The sequence below is a fragment of the Piliocolobus tephrosceles genome, chromosome 5, assembly GCF_002776525.5.
Source record: "Piliocolobus tephrosceles isolate RC106 chromosome 5, ASM277652v3, whole genome shotgun sequence".
Classification (NCBI taxonomy): domain Eukaryota; kingdom Metazoa; phylum Chordata; class Mammalia; order Primates; family Cercopithecidae; genus Piliocolobus; species Piliocolobus tephrosceles.
Genome location: NC_045438.1, coordinates 75483417 through 75504167, shown reverse-complemented (window position 1 = coordinate 75504167; position 20751 = coordinate 75483417). Strand labels below are relative to the sequence as shown.

Genomic DNA, 20751 nt, shown 5'->3' with positions numbered 1-20751 from the left:
TGTTCATAGGCTTTTTGGGTTAGTTTCTTATTGTCTGTCCATGACCTTGTGGGCACAGCTCTGCCTTTTTATTCTGGTAGTCCCACCTTTTGTTAGCTTCTGTCTCCATTGTCTGTAGGAATTGTACACCGCCACCCCTAAGCATCAGTGCACACAACCCTCTGCTGAGTTTCATTTCTGTTGGATGTGACACTGTTAGGTAAGGCAGGGAGGCAGGTGTGGTAGACAGAAGTCTGTGACCCCCAGTGGCCCTAAACAGGGAACCCAGTTAAGCCTGCTTTGAACTTCTAACCTACAGAACCATAGAATAATAAGTAGATATTGTTTCAAGCCTCTAAGTTTGTAGTGATTCGTTGTGAAGCAATAGAAAATGAATACAGCAAGTAGTGTGAGAATAAGGTTGGGGATTAAGAGGGTGGTGGAATGAAGAAGGATGGGTAAAGAGACTCGGAGAATGGGATGTAGCTATTATAGAAGTCATTGCAGGTCAGGTGGCAGTAGAGGTCTTAAAATGATGGCACAGAGTCTGGTTTTTATTTTCTATGAGTGAAGGTCCCTTGAGTGGAAATTAGAGAGCCATAGGTCTCTCTTAGAAAGATGATTGACAGCTACATAAAGGATGATATGGAAGAGAAAGAGACACCAGGTAAGATACTGTTATTCTTATCCATGTGGGAGTTTAAATTTTTTGGTCCAATTTTCTTAGGGATATCTATTTTATAAGAGGTCTTTGTAATGGCACTGCTTAGATATGACTTCCACTTGAGTTGGACAGATAGACAGCAACAGTAAACTAAATAGTGGGACTTGAGATTCAGAGGCTGAATGAGTATAGTCATTTATTTTAATATTCTCATTCCACTCTTGGTGTAATTAATCATTTTTAGAGCTTTTGATTCCATAGAAGCTCAGCATGTATGGATGCAATCTTGTTCACTTAGAGGTTCCCAACCCACAACCATGGGTACAGTAGCTCTTATATGTCCAGAGAAGGCTTCCAGAGAAGTCTTCAGAGAAGCCTAAAAATATGAGGTCTGTCTACAGCTCTCAGCAGTGTGATCTAGTAAAAGAGTATGTGAAGTTCCCATTTTTATCAAAAAGATAATTCATGTACCTAGTTAGCTGCATTTTGATAAGCAGTTTTATTTACTGTAAGAAATTGTAAGTATTTATGCAAGTCGGAGAGAATCTTGTTATTTAGCAGTGTAGCTTTGTTAGAAATCTAATGGTAGTCTTTTTAAAAAATAACTTTTGATTATGAAAATTTCAAACACATTTAAATGGGTAGAGTTTAGTACAACAAATCTCCATGTACTCTTCATCCAATATCTGTAATTACCAATTTATGGCAAATCTAATTTGTTCTATATACTTTCCCATTTTCTACCTCCCTAGTCATTATTTTAAAAATATCCTTCTTTTAGTGATAAATATTATTATTCTAAGGACATCTTACCAAAGACAAGGACTGCTCTTTTAAAACGTAACCCACATAATAACATTAGTCTTGTTCAAAGAGCTGTGAATGAGAAAAAGGTACAGATTTTTGGATGGGTTCACACTCAGAAATTTTTTTATTTGTTTTCAGTGAATTTGAGCAATAAAGCCATAATGTGAATGCTAAACACTTTATGTATAGGAAGCTCTTGAAACTGTATTTCACCCTATTCAGCACACTGCCTGTGGGCTTCCCTTTCACCAGTTTCTTACCCCTAAAAGGCCACATTGTTTGCTGCTCATCAGAAGAGTGACTCTGTGATCTTAGGATGCCAAAACTTAACTCGCCCAGCTCATTTCTGCATCAATTCCTGCTAAAAGGTCATTTTTGTTTTAACTGGTTGATTGAGTCAGATGATAAGTGAAATATGATTCATGTGTATAACAGCTTCCCATCCCTGCTCCCTTGCTAGCCCCTACCTCCACCCCTGAAATCAAAGATTTGCTTAATGCTCAAGATGTACAACTAATATCTCTTCTTTGTATGTGAATGACTAATTAATTTTCCATCTTCTAACTCAGAGACCAGTAGAACGGACCAAAGATACATGGACTCATAAATAGTGGACACCTAGGGGAAACAGTTCTAGGCCAAGAAACTACAAAGGCTCTGAGGCAGAAGCATGCTTGACGTGGTACTCATGTGCACTGGTGTTGTGCCTTCCATAACAGCTAAACCAGAAAACCCCAAAAGGATCACAGGGCAGAAAACCTACCAATGGTAGAGTTGTGTATCTAAGACTCAGAAAATATACTCCTTAGTAGTGTACAGGGGAAATAGGAGGAAATTTCAAGATGAGTGAAAGGTTTCTTATGTCATGGTAGCCCAGGGTACGAAAGTACAAGCTGATGTTAACATCAAGAAATATTCCTGGAAAAGAAGTATATCAAAACTTTGCCACACACAGAGGTGTTCAAGAATAAATGTATACTTGTAATGATAAAACTGGGCTCGCCTAATGATTTGGCAGGATTTATTTGTGAGGCACATAAAAAATGTCACATGAATGTTATTAACAGGGTTCTGCCACATGCACACCCCTCTGCATTTATAGTAGTGAATCAGAATGCTTGAAGTCATACATCATCCTACATTTCTGGATATTCCCATCCACTAGATCCTTACCAAAAAGTAAGACCAAAAGAGAAAAAGACCAAAGTTTCTTCCTCTATCTCACTTAAAACACGGTAATAATAATTTGGGCCATGGAGTTGATCACTTTGAATTATAGGATGCTAATTAGAACTTAGACGTCATCTAGGATAATCAGCTCATTTTTCAATGAACAACTGTCCACTGTCCGCACCCCCCTCCCTTTACTGCCCTATCCTCTCGCCACTGTCCTGCCCCCTCCCCTTCACCAGTTTCTGGTGCTGACTCTAACATGCCTCCTGCTTGCTCCCAGCCAGCTCTCCCGGGATGAGTTCTGCTTCACAAGAAGACCAAAGCTTCATACTTGTGCCTATTTGAATTCTAGCGTTTGGGGATATGCTTTGTTCTTTTGTTGAAACCAGGAGAAAGTGAATGAACACTGCAGCAAAAAAGAGGGTCTGTTTCAAGGGTACAGAGACCTTAATAAGGAAGTACTGACCTTTTACAAGGGCAGCTGCAGGGATCTAAGCAGCAAAAGGGCTAAGATGCTACCATTCAAGCACGGAAGACCAGCTGACTTCTGCTGCTGGAATTTTTTCTGCTCCAGATTTAAATTATCAGACAAGGGGGATACCAATTGACCTGCATTGGGTCAAGTGCCCATCCTTTGGTAGGGATAGAGAATTCGGCATCCCTATCAGAACCTCATGGAAGTGAGGATGGTAAAGATAGCCAGAAAGAAGATAGAAGATAGAAGAGAAAAACACTTCTGTCAACTCCTAAAATTAACTGCTCTGTTCTGGAATTTTGCATGTGTGTCACGAAGGCTTATTTTTGGACCTTCTTTCTGTCTTGGGACCCAGTTTTTAGACTCAACAGTCTTGTATGATTGGTCTTGATTTTGGTTCTGGACTATGCTTTGCAACCCTGCTTATCCCACAGTTTTAGAAAGAGCAAATCTACTGCTACTCTCCTCACACTGTTGTGGGTTACTCTTTGTCAAAGGCAGTCCCATCTCTTAGCTCCATAATGGACGAGCTGAGCAGAAACAGACTCAGCAGACATAGGGGTAACTTTGCCTAAGATGCTACAGATGGCTAGAGGCAGGTTCAGGACTAGAACTCAGGTATACTGATTTCCCATTCGGTGCTCTTTCTTTCTGTAGTAATTATTTCCAGTCTATCATTTGAGAGCTAACCAGAAAAGGAGAACATAGTTATTGCCAGAACATCTGCACATTCAGAAGAGTTCGAAAGTGCGTGCCTTTTTGTGTGCAGGGATTGTGGTTTGAACACATTAAAAATTAGAAATAGAATGTCAGCAGTCATGTCCTGCTGGTATTGTAAAAAATCTTAAGACAGATGGTAGTTTTGAAATAGAAGATTTAAAGAACTTTGTACTTTGCACTTTTCCACACATGTGACAGGTGGGAAAGGAGAAGTGGCAGGAGGAAGACTGTCATGCGTTCAGAGACAAGGTTTGCACAGTCAGCTTTGGAGTTGAGCCAGGTTACTGGACTGCAGCTCTATTGTGAGATGTCACTTTCTCTAGACCCATAACAATGCCTTTCACTTTGGGAGTGGGCAATGTAGCTGGCTCCCACATTTACCATTGACTGCTCCACTATCTGCAACACACCCTATTGTGGAATCTCCTTCATTTGGAACCAGGAAGTGGCACAGGGAAGTCCCACATATGACCTCCCTGTTTTTAATAACCCCATCCCCAGGGAAAAAGAATGAGAAACATTCCAACAGAAGATAAAGCAAAAAAAACAAAAAACAAAAAAAACAAAATTTATCTCTCTCTGTGGCTATGTCAGAGAGGACGCACAAAGGGAAAGACCCAAGGATGTGTTTATGTGATGGAGGAAAGAAGGGCTTGCTCCCTTGTTTATGAGAGAAAATAGTATCTGCAGCATTGTGTATGAGCACTCTAATTTATGTTTATTATTTTTACATTTTCAGTCTTCCCAACTATATTGTAAGAACCTGTGGAGCAGTATCATTATCACTTGCCTACACATATCTACAGCACTTCATATGATGATTGGCAAACTGTATATGCTTAATTGTACTTAATTTGCAAACTGTACATGCCTGTTGCTGAGAATAAAATACAAGTTTAAAATTTTTGTTGATTTTTAAAATCAATTGTATCTTAATGGAAGTTACTGAGTTACTCCTCAATTTCTGTTGCATTTCCACATATAATCTGTGGGGAAAAGAGAGATCAGCCTGTTACTGTGTCTATATAGAAGGAAGTAGACATAAGAGACTCCATTTAGTTCTGTATTTGAAATGCTGTTAATCTGTGACCCTGCCCCCAACTTTGTCCTTGCGAGAGACATGTGGTGTGGTGACTCAAGGTTTAATGGATATTGGGCTGTGCAGGATGTGTCTTTGTTAAACAAGTACCTGAAGGCAGCTTGCTGGTTAAAAATCCTGCCCGTCCCTGGGCAATGGAACATCTCGGTGTAAAACCCATTGTGTGCTTTGTTTACTGAGCAAGGAGAAAACCGCCTTTAGGAATAAGGTGGGGCTTGCTGGAGCAATACTGCTAAAAGGTTTATGGAGATGCCGCATATGCATCTCAAGGCACAGCATTTTCCTTTGAACTTATTCATGTTACAGGGATTTTTGTTCTTATGTCTTACTGCTGATTTCCTCCCTACAATGATCCTATTTTCTAGCTACTCCCCTATCTTTTAGATGGTAAAGATAATTATCAATAAATACTAAGGGAACTCAGAGGCCGGTGCCAGTGTGGGTCCTCTGAAAACACAGCACTGGCCCCCTGGGCCCCGCTTTTCTTTCTCTATACCTTGTCTCTGTGTCTTTATTTCTTTTCTCAAGTCTCTCGTCCCACCTAACGAGAAGCACCCACAGGTGTGGAGGGGCAGGCCACCCCTTCATAATCCCTTAAGCCTTTTAGGTAAATCCTCAGTATTAATAAGAATATGATTTAAATCTGGATTACCATGAGGCAATTAGATTTGGCATGCAGTTTGTTGGTAAAATCAGAGAACCATAAAACTAGAAGCAGCACAAGCTTTGACTCTCAAGGGAGTATTTTCCAGGATAATTAATTGCCAATTTTATTTTAAATACCATTATTTACCAAAGTTATAGTTATATTCAGTATATATGGTAAATTCTATGTGAAGATGTATTGTAAAATGAATATAGTTAATTGTATAAATAACATAATACATATCTATATTTTAAGTATCTTTTTAAAACTGTACAACTAGTGCTTTGATATTCTGAATTAGTTTTCTAGGGTTGCCATAGCAAAGTACCACAAACTGGGGGGTTTAAACAACAGTGAGAGAATAAACTCACAGTCCTGGAGGCTGGGAGTTCAAGATTCGGCTGCCAGGATGGCACAGTTCTGGAGTGGGCCCTCTTCTGGGTTGCTAACTGCAAATTCTCTTTGTATCTTCCACTTTCCTGGGAGAAAATCTTGACGTCTCTTGTGTAGAAAAAGAATTGTGTGCACATACAGGTTACTGCATCCTGCACTATACTCAGTCCTGCAGCCTGACGCATCACACTTTCTGAGGGACCTAGAACCAACTCAAGCATTTTCAACTTCCCCCCATGGTTCTCACTGGTTTTACCTCTTTACAAACAATAAGCTTCTCAATCAGTTGTCTATGCTTTGACCTTTCATTCCACAGTTTTTGCCCACCAGCACTTAAGTGTGGTCAAACCTCCTTCAGTGCTGTCTCCTCTACCTTCTATCCTGAATCTCTTCTCCTGTCAAAGTCAAACTTCTTGAAAGAATTAATTCTCATTTCCACTTCCCTGCCTCCGATTTACTCCTCACCCTGGGGAAAATAGCTTTTGATTTCTACCACTTTAAAGAAAGTACTGCAAAGCACAACACAAAGCTCAAACTGCTAAATCCAATAAACATTTTTTTTTCTGGTCTTTTTCTTACTTATTACTCAGCAGTATTTGATAATATTGGCCATGCCCTTCTTTTTGAAATGTTCTTTTCCCATGTATCTCTCTGGTCGGTCCTTCGTTTTTTTTTTGTGACTGCCACTCCTCCATTTGCCCCTTAAATACACGCTTTCCTAGCGTGTATTTCCTCCATGCTTTGTCCTAGGCTTTTGGCTCTCCTCACTCTGCACCCTTCCTCTGAGTAATCTCTTCCTGTTGCTGGCTTCAATTTTCGTCTTATTTTGATGATTCCCAAATCTATCACTCCAGCCATCTGCTTTATAGACATGTCCTCCCACGCGTCCTACAGGCCTTTCAGATGTAATGTTCTGAACCTGAACTCATCATCTTCACCCCACAAATCTGCTCTTTCTCCTGTGTCCCTTAGCTCAGTGGTGGCCATCACCTCCTCCCTAGGTGTCCAAGGCAGAAACCTGGCAGCGTCCTGAACTCTTAACCCCTTCCCATTCCTGACTCTCATCTCCTTCCTGGATTTTATCCTCCTCACTGGCTTTCCTCCCTCTGCTCCCATAAGAGGCTGCAGTGGTGCTTTAAAGTAAGCCAAGTTGTTCATTACCCTGGTTAATGACCAAACAAATAAACCCTGCTTCTCAGTTCGTGCTTTCTCTGTAGCTTCCATATTTCATCACTCTCCCCTTGCATCTTTAGTCAATAAGTTTCCTCTTTTCCTAGGACCCATTGTGATTTTTCCTGTTATGCTCCCTTTACTGGAATACTCTTTTCTCCATTATTCCTTAAAATGGCAAACTCCTACTCTCTCAGCTCTTCCCCTGGCTGTGAGACTTGGGGTAAGTTAACTTAGCTATGCTTCAGTTTCCTCTTATGTAAAATAGGGATAATACTAATAATATTTGCTCCATGGGTGTTAGAAAAACAAAATGAAAGAAAATATGCTTAGGACTTAAACTGAAACATACAAGGTACTCAATAAGTATTAGCTATTATTATTATTATTACTTATTGGACTCTGTTTATATGTCACTTTATCCAGGACTCCTTGCCTGACCTGGGAAATCTCAGTGAGGAGACCCTCCTAACTACTTCCATGATCCAGTTCCTCTGCATTGTAATTGCTGCTTGTTTGTCTGTCTGCTCCTCTCCCTACTACCTGCACGTCCACCCTTCTCACCAAGGTAGCCTGTAAGCCCTGTGGGAGAAGGAACCATAACTACCAGTTTTACTGTGGTATTTGTATTCCTAGGAGAAGCTCACAATTTTTTGTTGTCTGAATGAATATAGATGCAAAATTATTTCAACGTTTGATTGCTGTCTGTTTCTGCTAAGTCACCACTTTCTGAACTAGCTCTGAAATGCCTGAACTCTTATCAAGCATGGGATTTGTGGCTATCTATAATCTTGCTAAGATTAGAAAGAACTACTAATGAGGTATAGCCTTTTGACACTACTGTCCAGTTTAGGTATATCATAACTCCAATTAACCCTGGCAACACCCTAGCAACTAATAAACTGAATTCTGCATATCCTACTGGAGAGCAGAGGCTAATTAGACAAATTATGGTCTATCTGGTATTGGCATTTGTCTGGGAGACTCAGACTAACTGCAATAACCAGTCACTGTCTTTGAAACGTAATGTAGGTCCCAGCTTGATTGTTGGCAGCACTCACTTTAAACTCATACATACCAAGTGGTTTGCTGGCACATATTTAATACCTGGCTCTCAGGGGAAAAGCCCTAATTTTAGTGTTTGCTCATTTTCATGGTGTAAACAGTCCTACCTTGACTGATGTCAATGTGACATTGCCAAATTCCTGAAATTTTACCAATAACCTTTTGCAAGTGGTGCAAGCAGGCTCCCCACCCTGCAGTCTAGATGGGTTGGTAGGGGGACTAGGTGAGCTTTACTTTCACGAATAAGAAGTTATCTTAAGAACATGAGAGTTAACTATTCATAGTCGGAGAAAAATTTTGAAAGAAAGTAATGATTCTGAGAGTGGCCTGGATCAGAATATTGCCAGACTTTCCCTTAATGTATGTGCACCTCAGTAACTAGGGCTCTCCTCCTGCAAGCCAGGCTGGCACTGTCGCCTCCATCATGTAGGAAGGGTGTAGTAGGCAGATGTCCATGTCCTAATACTTAAAGTCTATGGATAGATTATATTACCTGACAAAGGAGAATGAAGGCTGCAGATGGAATTTATGTTGTAAATCAGCTGGCTTTAAAGTGGAGAGGTTATCCTGGATTATCCGGCCGACTCAATGTAATGAGAAGGGTCCTTAAAAGTGGAAGAGAGAGGCAGAAAAGGGAGAACAGATAACTGGCAGCATGAGAAGGATTTAGCCTAATGATTCTGGCTTTGAAGAAAGAGGGGAGGTCGGGCGCGGTGGCTCAAGCCTGTAATCCCAGCACTTTGGGAGGCCGAGACGGGCGGATCACGAGGTCAGGAGATCGAGACCATCCTGGTGAACACGGTGAAGCCCCGTCTCTACTAAAAAATACAAAAAATTAGCTGGGCGTGGTGGCGGCGTCTGTAGTCCTAGCTACTCGGGAGGCTGAAGCAGAAGAATGGCGGGAACCCGGGAGGCAGAGCTTGCAGTGAGCTGAGATCGCGCCACTGCACTACAGCCCAGGCGACAGAGCGAGACTCCGACTCAAAAAAAAAAAAAAAAAGAAAAAGAAAGACGGGTAACCCACAAGCAAAAAGTGTGGATGACGTCTAGAAGCTGGCAGAGAGCACAGAAACAGTGTCACTAGAGCCATCCCAAAGAAAATGAGCCTGGCTGACATCCTGATATTAGCCCAGTGAGACCCATGCTGGATTTCTAACTACAGAACTTTAATATAATACATTTGTATTTGTCTTGTTTCAAGCCTCCGTATTTGAGATAATTTGTTATGACAGGAAACTAACACAAAATGGTATCACTATTGACCAATACCAAAAATCCTCTGTATTTGTTAAGTTCTTGTTTAACTTTGACTTTTTATATAGTGGGCTCCACATCATTGGCTCTGCAGCCTTAACTATAATTCTGCCTCTGGTCCTTTGGTCTTAGTAATTGCATTTGATGTTGCTGGCATTTGAAACGTAGCTTTACCAAACAGATTATGCTTTGTCTACCTCCCTGCACTATTGCCCTTTTAGCAGATCCCCAGACAAGTCACCCTTCATTGTCATGAAGGAGAAGGGGATTTAGCTGGGCATAGCCTCAACACTGTTCCTCTCCTTTCGATTTCCATGGCCCTCACTGTATGCCATGTTCCCAGCACTTAAATCCTGGACAATTTCTTTTTCTTTTTTTTTTTTGAAGACAGGGTCTCACTGTGTTGCCCAGGCTGGAGTGCAGTGGCTATTTATAGATGCGATCCCACAGCTGATCAGCATGGGAGTTTTTACCTGCTCCATTTCTGACCTGGGCTGGTTCACCCCTCCTAGGCAACCTGGTGGTTCCCTGTTCCCAGGAGGTGACCATATTGATGCTGAACTTAGTGCAGACAACCAATCAGTGTAGCACACTACAACCTAGAACCCCTGGGCTCAAGCCATCCTCCCACCTCAGTCTCCGAGTAGCTAGGACTGTAGGCACAGATCATTGAGCCCAGCAATCCTGGACAATTTCAATGACCCTTCCTCCAACCCATTAAGAAGGTCAACACTCCTAAAGAGAAACAACAAGTGTCACTTGTGCCTCCTGACTTAAGTATGAATACTTTGGATTAGCATTTACAGCTTCCCATTATTTTGCCCCAGCTTCTTTTTCTGAAGGTGTTTCTCCAAATTCTTCCACTGAAATTTATAATTCAATCTCAATGGTACCTACAGCTGTTTTGTATCTTCCTGCTTCTTAACTCATATCCACTCACTACCCACCATCCAGCAAATATTTACTGAGTGGTTGCTGTTTTCTAATAGCTGTTCTGGGCATGGTAAAAGGCACAAAAAAGGATAAGACCCTCCAAATGGGCAAGGTAATGGCTATGATATTGCAGATCTCACAACCTAATTAAAGACACTGACATATGAACACAAAACTTCAGTAAAATATGGCAACAGATGACCGCAACACAAGCCAGGTGCCCGAGAGCTCAGTAGAAGGAATGGTGTGGCTGTCTTCTTTGTGATTCCCTCCTCAACTTAGAAGCAGCTCTGAGTTAGAGGAAACAGCACTGATCTTGGGAGATAAAAAGCTGGATTTCAGCCAATTAATTTTTGCAATTAATTTATTGGCAAATTCAATAACTTGATAAGGTTCTATTCATGAAGCAAAAAAAAAAAAAAGGGATGGATAATACTCATAGAATTGTATTAAGATTGAGAATTAATAATGTTCTGTAATTGAAAAAGTACTATGTATATATGATTCCATGTTCACCTATGAAAAAGGTTAGAATGTGCCACCCCAAAATATGCCACTTTGGCATAAGGATTATTTTGAGCTTAAGACAATTAAAAGCAGAAAACACAGAAAAATGACGTCTAGAAGCTGGCAGAGAGCACAGAAACAGTGTCACTAGAGCCATCCCAAAGAAAATGAGCCTGGCTGACATCCTGATATTAGCCCAGTGAGACCCATGGCTTAAAAGCAGGACATAAATTTCCCTTTATAAAGGTATTCCCCTTTCCTTTCCCAAAAAAGAAAGAGATCAACCATTATCATTAGAGACAGAAAGTGTTACAAGAAAAACTTCAGCTGAATTAAATTAAAAGGAGTTTAATTGAGCAATGAATGATTCAGAAATTGTGCAGCCTCCAGAATCACCGCAGATTCAGAGAGACTCCAGAGGTGCCTTGTGGTCAGAACAAATTTATAGACAAAAAAGTAGAGGGATGCACAGGAATCAGAAATGAGGTACGGAAACAGCTGGATTGGTTACAGTTTGGCATATGCTTTATTTGAACACAGTTCGAACACTCAGCAGTGTATGAGTGGTTGAAATATGGCTTCTGGGACTGGCCAAGACTCAGCTATTGTTACAGGCACATACTCCTAAGTTAGGTTTTCAGTCTTGTCTACCTATTAAGTTAGGTTGCAGTTCATCCACAAGGACTCAAATATAGAAGCACAGAGTCTTTCTCAGGACATATTTAGTTAGCTTTAACAAAAGTCAGCACCAAGATGAGTCTGTATGAACAAACCTTACTAAAGCAACCCTTACTTTCCATTAGTTTCCCTTGCATATTACCATCCCACAATTTACTGTCTCTTGAAGCTCAAGCCTATATTTCTTCGTCTTGTCACTTTCTCATAATTTATCACCCTCTGTTAAAATGGTATATGAGTCCTTGGGTCAAACTGCTTCATTGATTCTTCCATTCTTTTCTATGAAGGCTTCTGTATACATAAAAATTAGAATGTTAACACAAAAATGTTTGTATGCCTTTTCTCCTGTTAATCTGTATTTTGTACATTTAATTCAAAGGCCCCAGTGAAAACATAAGAGAATAGAAGAAATATTTTTTCCTCCTCTACACTTGTTTAACTAAAATATATGATTTACGACCCAGATATATACTATTTATTCTTTCCTTCCTATACATGTTTATAGTGCTATTTTTTGGTGCTCATCATAAAGGAACTGTTTTTCCATCTAAAAATAATGTGTGGTGAAATATAATCAACCTATGAAAAAATGCATAAAACACAAATATACAACCTAATAAACTACTGTAATAGGAACAACCTTGAACCCTTTCTAGAGTCAAAAACATAACAAGAACCTAAGGAAAACCCTATGTACACTTTATATAAGCAATTCTCACATGCTGTTTTATTTGCCTTATAAAATTGCAAGGATTTTGAAGAAAGGCATATTAGCCAAGATTCTTATGTTGGAAATGATAAAACCCAAATTAACCAAACTTAAACAGAAAATGAGAAATTTATTACACACAAAATTAAATGCCGGAAAGTATGCAGTGGAGCTGGACTTAGGATAACCTAGGATACAAGCACTATTACTTCCTCCTTGTCACTTCCTCTTTTCTCCTTGCTTTCCATCCTTCATGCTGCTCTCTGCATGATAGCCTCACTGTCACAAAATGGTTCCCCTGGAGACTCATACCCTGTAGTTCTCAGATCAGAAAAGAGATTCTCTTTACTCAGCTTGAGTTTAGAAGTAAAACATCCTGGGAAAGGTCTATTGTCTGTCTGACCTGAGGTCCATTCCCCAATGTTATCAGAAGGAGGATGAGGTCAGAGAGAGATGCTGGCAACAGAAAACAACAGCTATGACAGAGGCACCATTTCTTGTTCAATGCCCTAAATGATCGTTACATTCTTCACAGAGGAGGCAATCCTATCTTTAATATTGCAAGGAACTTCAGCAACATTAAGCAGGAACTTCAACTGGGCCTCCTCTGGTATTCAGGCATGTTTGGGTTTGTCAGGAAGACTGCAGTATGTGGTTCTCCATGTGTCAGGGATCAATTCCTGTGATGGGCTTAAGAGACTTCAGGGAAAAGAACATCATCCTAAGTGAAGTCAGAGACGAGGAGTATCTTTGGTGTAAGAACATCAAAGGACTGTTGACTTTTGAGGACAGAACATGTTTGCTACTCAAACTGTCCCCTAAGCTACCTCTCTGAGACTGAGGTCTGTGCCTTCAAAAGTGTTTCTAACAGTTTGGCATCAGATAATTCGTTGTTGCAGGGGCTGTCCCATTCATTATAGGGAGTTGAGCAGCATCCCTGGATTTACCCTCTAGATGCCAGTAGCATTCTTTTCTAGGCATGCAAAACAGTAATGAAGCCTGACATTATGTCCCCTGAGGGATAAAAATCACCTGTTCTTGAGAACCACTGGAACCACTGGCCTAGAAGGAAGAAACTATAAAAAGGAGGAAAAGGAGTAAATAAAAATGGAAAGAGCTGCTGTCCAAGGCAGCCAGGTAGTCTCACTCACAGTATCTACAAAGGGCCATTTCTTGTGCTAGCAAGGATGAGCAGGGTGAGTTAACGGAGCTCATAGGTAAAATACCTTTGAGAGAACTTGAAATAAAATTTGGGGAAGCCAGGGATGCTAGTTTCTGTTAATCAGACAGACTAAAGCTGTAGAAATATTTTTGTGTTATTTTTGACAGTTCTTATGACCTATTTTTACCTTCAGGCTGATATGGCTTGGGAAACATTAACTTTGAATGAATGGATGATTTTAATGAATGAGGTTAACCATTTTTTTTTTCTTAATGGCATACTTAAATTCACATGTTACTACTGTGGGGTTAGAATTTTAGAAGTGTCGGGTACATTAATCTACATTATACTACTGTAAAATAGTGATGAACTTTCTGTGAAAACTGATCCCACACAGAGTTCTAAGATTAGAAACTAAAAATTTGATGTATCACCAAGTGTTCAATTTAAATTCCATGATAAGTGGCCTAAACATGAAAGAAATTTTCAAAATAGGCTACTGTGAGACATCTTCACATTCAATGGGTTACTCATCACTTTTTAAAAGAGAATTTATATCTTTAAAACTTGCATTAATTTGTTTTGAAATACTAATTCTGATTCCACTTGAAATGTGTGTTGAAGCAGGAGAGGATATAATAAAAGAAAATATTAAAAGGAAGTAATAAAATTCCTCAGTTAAGTCTACTTTTAAAAAATGGAGAAAATGAAGAGCTATCACTCCGCCTGTGCAGTGTAGCATCGCTTTCCCCTGTGGAGGTAAGAGAACTTCACTCTTCCCTGGGGGAGGTCCTCCTCCCCCATTTCACATATCCTGTCCTCCCCATTTCTCTTCTCCCTGTCTCAGCACAGTAAGAGGTTCATGACCTAGACTTGACCAATTAGATTCTCCTGGGAATTTGAATCTTGGATGGAGTGGAGTTATTTGGGTTCCTGGTTTTACTAAAGGCTTGGATTTTCAGGTTTTCCCTCCCAGTCCCTCAATTCTATGAGCCACTAGTATCCTTCCAATTAAGTATCTTCTTCACTTTATTTCCAGTAAAGTAATCAGGTTATCAATAATCAATTTCAGTTGCTTAAAACAGAAGCAAAGAACTGTAACTGATACAGGAAACTCTGATTAAAAAGTATTGTGACTCATTTGTCACTATGATTAAAGAGAACGGGAAAGGGTCAGGAAAGAATATGGAATTAGAACTGAAAGGTAGATTTCTTGAGTCTATGCAGACCAAACGTTCAAAGTATGGGATCTATTCATATGTGATTCATTTGTTTGTTTTTTAATCTTCTACTTCTACCAGGTTTATATATAGGTGTAGTTATGTAGTTGCCAATGTTGCTTGATTAATTTTAGGATTTCCACACTATTTAAGCACTTTTTTTTCTGACTGTGATGCTTACTACTTTCCAGTAATGCAATTAAAAGTGTTTTAATAGCCACTTTTATAAATTGATTCCAAAAAGTAATGCTTTAAATTTACTAATGCATTTTAATATAAATATTACTCATGCTTATCATAAAAATAATAAACAGTACAGAAAGGTACTGCATCATCCCCTTTTTCAGAGAAAATCAAATTTCTTACTTAAGATATTTCTAGGTATAACTGATATGTCTTTGGTTCCTGGTGTTTCCTCATGGGCTCTTGCCCATTCAACCAAGTAGGCATTTTACAAAACTTGCCTCAGTGGAGGGATAACATTAGAGACTACAGGTTAAGAAAACCAATCAGCCAACCAAATTTGCTTCTTGATTAAATGAGTTTCAAAAGACCAGTCCTCAGAAGAAAGGCAGGGTCTATTTACACAGGAACAGAAACAGTTTCGGGGAAAAAAAACACGGTGAGGAAGAGTGAATCTTGCTAATTGGGAGGACTGGATAGGGTTCCCTGGGCTGGGATGATGGGAAGATCATGACTCCTCAGTAAGGGAGCATGGTCTTTCAGGTCAGGGAAGGGGGCCTGGTTAAGGAAAATCCTTGGAGAGTAGAGTCGGCATCACAGACACCATCCTCTAACACTATGAGCACTGCTGGTCACCTCCAGCACCTGTTGACACCCAGTCTTCACTCAACTAAGACCAATACAACTGTTAGTTTTCCTTTCCATGGTATCCCACCTTCCAAAATCCAGGAGGAGCGAATATGTGCCCTAAGAGGGGCCTATCCTGATCTTTTGGATGGCCTAGGTCATGTGTGAGTTCCCCAGGTTAGAGAGTGACACAGAACATTGATGGTACTGAGGTCACATGGAAGGTCCAGCACCTTGATGTCTATGGCACTGAACAGAGCCAGCTTCAGATTCACGCCTCTCCTCCTGAGCCAGTAAAATGTAAAAACACACAGTTAAACACACATCTCCCTCCTTCTCTTCCTCTACTTTTACACAAACTACATCACAGTATACCTGTTGATCTTCCACTTGCATTTTTCACTTAGTGATATAGCTTTGATATCAGCCTGCAAAGATCTACTCTGTTTTTTAAATGGCTACTTGGTATCTTCATAATTTGACTGGTCTCCAAATGATGGACCTTTAGTTCTCTCTGTCCCTCTCTCTCTCTCTCTTCCCCCTTCTCCCTTCCCTTTTCTCTCTCAAATGTTACCAAGCTATCATGAGTATCCTTTCACATAAGTCTTTGAACTTTTGTGTGAGGTAACCATAGGATGAATTCTTAGAATTGGAATTGCCGGACCAAAAAGTATGAGCTTTTAAGAAAAAAAAATGAATGTAAATATTGACAAGTTGTTTTCCAAAATGTTTGTATTGACTTAAATTCTCATAAGCTCTTCTTTACCCATATTCTCTGAAGCACTAGGTATTATAATCTTTTTACACCTTTGCCAATCTGATACATGAAAATTACAATTTATTTTTAAATCTGCCTTCTCTTAATGATGACTAAGAATCCTCTTTCGTCATTTTGTTGAACCTATTTAATTGTGCAATTACAATATTCTCTCTTACAGGTAGGGGCTATTTTCTATTCAGCACTGTACATTTTTACAAAGCTCCCATTATGTGTCTAGTTGATTATGTTGAATTAGACTGAAAACAACAACAGCATTTGATATCAAAGAATGTGGCACAGAAAATGTAAACATGAAATATTTTAACAGTAAAAAATTTCCTGTGGCACTAGTTTTGAGTTACACTGGCACTGGCTCCTGATGAATAGGATGAATTAGCTACAAAATGTACCCATAGGTAACTGAGTAAAGTAAAGTGTTAGCTACAGTTGTTTCGTGTTACCCACTTGAAAACTAGAGAATACCAGCCAAAAATCAATTTTGGTTTTGGGATAATTAATACTGATCTGTTCTCTCGAGTAGCACTGTAATTAGAAATATGGTTCAGTGATTCCTTAATGTCACTACTGGTTTGTGACAGAAAACCACGACACTGGCATTAAGAATGATAATTTCCTCCTTATTTGCTTCAGGAGGAGGCAGCTATCAGGAATTTAACAAAAAACTATGACATAGCTCTCTTTCAGGATGTAGTTTTAGCTAGAAATCTGATCTGTCTAGAGACAGTTTCAAATCTGATTCTCCCAGAGCTGTTAGAATACAGACTTTATAAAAACTCACAGCACTAGATTTATGCTACCCTCCTATATCTTGGCTCATGGACAAGCTGGTGATAGATGGAAAAAATGCTGCAAAAACTTGTATTCCAAGATGCTTTCCAAAGTATATTAAGAGGCAAGCTGAAAAAAAAGAAAAAAGTGTTACATACTCAACCAAACTCTAGGATACTTGTTTAAGAAAGTGAAAGAGATGGCCGGGCGCGGTGGCTCAAGCCTGTAATCCCAGCACTTTGGGAGGCCGAGACGGGTGGATCATGAGGTCAGGAGATCGAGACCATCCTGGCTAACATGGTGAAACCCCGTCTCTACTAAAAATACAAAAAAAAACTAGCCGGGTGAGGTGGCGGGCGCCTGTAGTCCCAGCTACTCTGGAGGCTGAGGCAGGAGAATGGCTTAAACCCGGGAGGCGGAGCTTGCAGTGAGCTGAGATCCAGCCACTGCACTCCAGCCTGGGCGACAGAGCAAGACTCCGTCTCAACAAAAAAAAAAAAAAAAAAAAAAGAAAGCGAAAGAGGTTTCTTTCATGTAAGGCTTCAGTCTTTAATATACCAATGTGACAGGAACCTAGTTTTCAGTGTTTCCCCAAATCATCTGACCCGGCACCCTATTTCCTATAGTGAATATATGCTATTTTCTAGCCACCCAGTGTCCACTCTTCTTTTTAAATCTAGTGGGGCTATAAGCAGGGGTCCCACACTACCACAACTGAGGGACAGGCCAATGCTCCAGGCTAGGACAACTGGAAGCTGCAGACTACAACTGGGAGTACAAAGAGCAATCAACTGGGGCTCACCCATTTCAGCAATGGAAGACACCATCTTACAACATTCCTGTCCTGACATTATCCTGTTGTCACTGCTTCTGTGCCCTTTGGAATTCTCCTGCTGGCTTTCTACTCTGGGTATCCAGCTACGCTTCCCATCAATTCTTAGAGCTCCTGATATCCTTCTATTAAGTTCCTTCCTGCCTAAATTGGGCAGAGGGTTTTCAGTTGCAACCAAAGACTCACACTTAAAAAAAAAAAAAAATCTTCTTCAGCTCATCTCTCATAACATCACTAGATTGAAACAGGAACAATGTATATTTATTGACAAAAGACCTACGTGGATTACACCACCTAACACATTCTAGAAGCTCAAAAAATTGCTGAACAAATAACAAGTATTCCAAAAAACAGCTTTTGGGAAGTATTATTTTAAGTCTTTTTCTTAATAAGGAGAAAGACTATATATAATGGTACCTAAGAGAGAAATGGTGCCTAATACCTAGTTGCTCCTCTAGGAGTGGAGTAAACTGCAAAATATTTCTGTTGAATTTTGGTGGCTATTGAATAAATTAGTGTCTCTTATTTTAGAGAAATAAAAGACTTAAGACAAAACGTAAACTGTAAATCAATACTAAGGAACCATTTAGGAAAAGCTTGCCCTCTCTGAACTAGACATTTTACTAGGCATTTGACATTCAAACCTCACTCCATGTGTCAATGAACAATATTTAGTGAGCTGATACTATGTGGCAGACATTGTGCTAGGGCCAGGAGACACCATGACACACCCAGCTTGGGCAGTAAGATACTCTTCCACAGTCACACAGATGGTGAGTTGGTGGTGTAAATATTCTTTTCCTGTGTAAATACAATTATAGTCTTTGCTCTATTTAATTATACTAAATAAATAGCTTCTATTTATTCTAAACAAACAGATAACCCAATCAGTATAGATGGGCTTAAAATTTTAAGTATTCTCATTTTAGTGACAAACACCTTGGGAATCTTAAAGGAGTGTTTTATTTATTGATACCCGTCACCGTCAATAATTTGGTTCAAAGACGCTTTCATATTTGATTTTCTGATAGAAGATAACACAATCAAAACTTTCAAGTTGCTTATGAAAAATTCTTAGGATGACACTGCACCTAATGTTTGTAGTCAGTTGTCATTCTTTCCTCTGTATCTATGCTGTATCCAGCACTGCTAGAGAAGTAGGTACCCAACATCCTAAGGTCCAAATATCAGAACCATGAAAATGAAGCACTAGAAGCCAGACAGATAACCCCCAGAGGGAGCAAACGAAAACCCCCCCCCAATCTTGTGGATCTAGAAGTAGAAAATAATCGCTGAACCACTGATTTGAGACCCATGAGAACATTAAGGACACCTCAAAATAGATCAGGGCACTGTTCCTAGCCCAACTCTGTGGCAGAACATAAACCTGCAAGAAATAGGATTAACATACTATCTCTGCAGTAAGTTAAATCCTGAACTTCTACAAAATACAGTTTACTCCAATTTAGTTACATTCTTCCTGCTTCCGGTGTCTTACCTCCCCGTTGGACTGAGGTTTTCAATTCAATGGTGAAATATTTACCTATTAAAATTACCCATTTTGCTTTAGTGTGAGTTTCTCAGCATGTTTTACACAGGAGTGACCTGAATGACTTGCAAGTGGCACGAGTGTGCCAGGCCCTGGAATTTAATGGTATAGTTCTGTGGTTGTTGTCTGTTTGCGGTTTTACTGCTGAATTAGCAGTAACCACAGTAATTATACCCTTTCTCATTTCTTAGGCTTGGGGATTTCGTCCACCTCTAGGGGGTTGGTCCCCCTGTCATTTCTCAAAGTTACTGTGAATTTGTTCTGGTCAGTACCATAGAGTGTATTATCCTAAGGAGGGCCACAGGACTAGAGGCAACTTGAACTTCACAAGTTAGCAGAGGAAGGACTCCCTGGCACACCGACTTAGGGCCACGGCGTCTGTTTGCTCAGGTTGCCCGCCAGCCCTGGGAAGAGAGTCTGGGGACAAGCAGGCTGGGTTCCCGGGTCTCAAGTCGCCTCAGTGGTGGCTACAGACTGCGCATGTGACCCATGGGCCGGCGGCGCAGGGGCCGGAGAGCGAGGAGGAAGGCGGCGTGGAGGAGGGGACTTCCGGGACCAGCGAGAGCGCGCTGGCTGCTTGCCGACGGCGGGGGCGGGGGGCGGCGGGGGAGCGAGCTCGCTGGCGGCTGGCGGCGGCGTTGCGCGCGGGGCAGGGAAGGGATATGCGCGGGATCGCAGGGAAGGGGGAGGGGAAGCGAGCGCGCGGTCTCGCTGAAGGCGTGGGGGGGAGGGGGGCGGAGCCCTGTGGCGTCTGAACCCGCCCGGGGGGTGCCAAGGTGCGTCTCCAGTCTGACGCGACCGCCTGGGGCGGAGCTAGCGGGACGTGCCACCTGCAGTGCTGGCTAGGGCTTTTTATTTACTAGGGAGCAGTTTCCCCGCGCGACAGTCCGGGAGCGCGCAGGCACTCGCGCGCACACACATGCACGCAGGCACACACACACACACTTTTGCACACACAAACACTGTAGGACGCTCGTCTTCACTATTGCATCCCCGAACCAGCAGAGCGACGCTACTGCGGGTTCTCTTAATCTCAGCATCGTGGGGCGAAGCAGAGCCATTGTGCATCAAGGAGAGGCCGGTGCCTGCGCTGCCGTCTGGGGTACCTAACCCAGCAGACCGCTCACCCCATCGGGTAAGCCAGTCTCTCTCCTTGTAACCTGTTCTGCAGACCCGAGGAAGAGGGTGGGAGGCTGCTGGTGCGCCAGTGGGGGCAGACCCGGAGTTGACATTTCAGGGGCTTGCAGCCCATGCAGCCTCTGCCCGTGTCGTCTAACGGGAGCAGCCACTACTCAGGTTACTTATGCTGCCAGCCCTGGAGTCGCTCCCCACTTCTTCCCTTCCCCCCCCCCCCCCC

At 41.2% G+C, this 20751-nt stretch overlaps 1 protein-coding gene across 2 annotated transcripts in view; it reads left to right on the top strand.

The window, feature by feature from the left end:
* The window catches only part of KLHL32 (kelch like family member 32), a 259608-nt gene that overhangs the window by 7931 nt on the left and 230926 nt on the right, over nucleotides 1–20751 (top strand). Inside the window, exon 1 of one of the 2 annotated variants that reach the window (XM_023205880.2) lies at nucleotides 20229–20529. The exons of the other annotated variant lie outside the window; for it this stretch is intronic. The gene's annotated coding sequence lies outside the window, so the exon portion shown is untranslated. Of the gene's footprint in view, nucleotides 1–20228; nucleotides 20530–20751 lie in introns of those variants that run through there. 2 annotated transcript variants of the gene reach the window in all.